Source organism: Struthio camelus, chromosome 29 (genome assembly GCF_040807025.1).
Source record: "Struthio camelus isolate bStrCam1 chromosome 29, bStrCam1.hap1, whole genome shotgun sequence".
Lineage (NCBI taxonomy): Eukaryota > Metazoa > Chordata > Aves > Struthioniformes > Struthionidae > Struthio > Struthio camelus.
Window position 1 is genome coordinate 5376597 of NC_090970.1, and position 2846 is coordinate 5379442.

At 52.6% G+C, this 2846-nt stretch overlaps 1 pseudogene; it reads right to left on the reverse strand.

Moving 5' to 3' along the window:
- Positions 1–762: 762 nt before the first annotated feature.
- LOC138062784 (olfactory receptor 14A16-like) lies at positions 763–1451 on the reverse strand (annotated as a pseudogene).
- Positions 1452–2846: the final 1395 nt, after the last annotated feature.

A 2846-nucleotide genomic window follows, 5' to 3' on the forward strand; every position in this document is an offset into this window, starting at 1 on the left:
CCTCCCCACCAGCACCAGGGCTGCTGGTGCTGCTCTGCAGGACCAGCAGGCTGTGGGACCATGGGATGACTCCCCACTGGCTGAGCTGTTCAGGAAAGACCCAGCTGGACCATCATCATTGCACCTGACCAGCCCCTCCCCAGGGTCTGTGGCTGTGCAGGATGCTTGGAGCAATCACAGGGCATTTCACACTGCTCAGCATGTGTGCAGAGGTGACATTAGACCCAGCCCTCTCCCTCTCCTGAGATTGTTGAGCCCTGATTTGACGTATTCCTCAGTTTGGCCCTTCATGTTTGAGTGACTCCACTTGGTTTTGTGAGTCTCCACTCACTGCCCAGACCAGGCACATGCTGCCTCTGGAGATCCCCTCTGCTCCCCGCGTGGCTGCATATCCCCTTCCAGAAGGACGGGCAGCTGTCACCTTCCCAGCAATATGTGGGACAGTCCCCAGCAGATACCCCTTGATGACTCATCCTCTCCAGGGGCCCTGGGCCAACCACAAGTGACACCTGAATCCAGACCTTGCTCCCTCACACATCACTCTGCCAGCTGATGTCCTTTAGCCCATGGAAAACCCAGGCATGACAACAGGGCCTTTTCAGGTGAAAGTCCCTGAGCACATTCTTAGGGCCAGCTGTGGAAGAAGAGCCCAAATTTCAGGCACAGTTCTCAGAAGATCCCTTTTATTATAGGGATGCTACCTGGGAGGCCACCTCTGACACAGTGATAGGCAGATTTACAGAAGGTCTCTGGGTCAGACAGTCAGGGTTTGTGCTGCTGAAGAAGTGGGATGATTTCAAATCTTTCTACATAAACATGATTATCAGAGACAGAACTCCCAAAGCAGAGGAGTTTCTGGAGATAACCTGGAAATTGCTTGCGAAGAGAGAAGGGCAGCTTAGTGCTGCTGAACTAGAACCAGCTGAATCAGTTTCCTCAGTGCCTCCTTGAGCTCCTTGTTCCTCATGCTGTAGAGGAGGGGGTTCACTGCTGGAGGCACCACCGAGTACACAACAGCCACCACCAGATCCAGAGCTGGGGAGGACATGGAGGGGGGCTTCAGGTAGGCAAAAAATGAGGTGCTGACAAAGAGGGAGACCACAGCCAGGTGAGGGAGGCACATGGAGAAGGCTTTGTGCCTTCCCTGCTCAGAGGGCAGCCTCAGCACAGCTCTGAAGATCTGCACGTAGGACAGCACAATGAAAATGAAATACCCAGAGTATAAAGATAGTAACCACAATAAGCCCCACTTCCCGGAGGTAGGAGTGTGAGCAGGAGAGCTTGAGGATCTGGGGAATCTCACAGAAGAACTGGTCCACGTCATTGCCTTGGCAGAGAGGTATGGAAAATGTGTTGGCAGTGTGCAGGAGAGCATTGAGGAAAGCACTGGCCCAGGCAGCTGCTGCCATCCTGACACAAGCTCTGGTGTCCATGAGGGTCCCGTAGTGCAGGGGTCTGCAGATGGCAACGTAGCGGTCATAGGCCATGACAGTGAGGAGAGAATACTCAGCTGAACATAAGAAGACAAAGGAAAAGAGCTGGGCAGCACATCCTGAGTAGGAAATGGCCCTGGTGTCCCTCAGGGAGTTGGCCATGGATTTGGGGACAGTGGTGGAGATGGAGGCCAGGTCGAGGAGGGCGAGGTGGAGGAGGAAGAAGTACATGGGGGTGTGGAGGCGGTGGTGGCAGGCTACGGCTGTGATGATGAGGCCGTTGGCCAGGAGGGCAGCCAGGTAGATGCCCAGGAAGAGCGAGAAGTGCAAGAGCTGCAGCTCCCGTGTGTCTGCAAAGGCCAGGAGGAGGAACTCATTGAAGGAGCTGCCGTTGGACATTTGCTCTGCCCTGGGCATGGGGAACTTTCCAAGGAGAAAAAGACAGTGACAATTTAGAGCAGTCTTCTGTGAGCCAAACCTTTTGCCCTTCTCTTGGAGCCTCCCACATGCCCTTTGTCCTTTTCCTTCATCCAGTTCCTTGTCTTGAGTGCTAATTTGCACTGCCTGAGTTTGCCTTGCAGAGCAGTGGCCGCTGCTGATGATCTCCAGTGGGGTCACTTCTGCTCGGCCAGGGGGTGTCAATGAGGGAAATGCCAAACATTCCCAGGTGGGGATAGGGGGGGCTTGGGTGTCATGAGTGGCATTAAGGAGACTTGGTCCAGTGACCCAGGGGGAAATTTCTCTATTTACCATGATGAGAGATGAATATAGCACTGCGCCTGACTAGTAAAGCCCTACAATGGAAGAAGGCTCAGGGGAGATGGGCAAAGGAGTGGATCAACTGGTGTAGATGGTTCTGCCTGAGTTCATCAAAGGCGTGTGAATGTCTCCCTGAGTCAGCCAGATCTGTATGGGGGGGAAGTGTGTGTGTGGCTCAGCCCAACACAGAGTTCAACACCTGAACAACTAACAGAAGAATTGCCAAGGGACCAACAGACTTGAGCTGGTTTCAATCCACATACTCCTTCCCAGTGACTGGGGACACCCAGGGTGGTGACGGTGAGCATATTATAGAGACTGGTAAAAGGGATCACATTTTTATTGTGATTAAACTGCATATTGCAATTGCTGCATTTTGCTAAGCGTAACTTACACTTGTACTGTGATTTCAGTACACTGCTGTATCACTCTGCTGAATCCAAACCCCCGTGTAACATCAAATATCATCAAAGAATAAATTCTGATATTAAACATTACACTCTCCAGGTGTGGAACATCAAAAAGACCCTGGTCAGACACTATTGGACTCTGTCAAGCACGCGTGCCAGCTGTCTTGGGAAGGGAAGATCCTTGGGAGGGATTCATCTCCCCCAGCCTTGCCCTCTTGGACAGAGGTGTCTGTATCCGGATCAG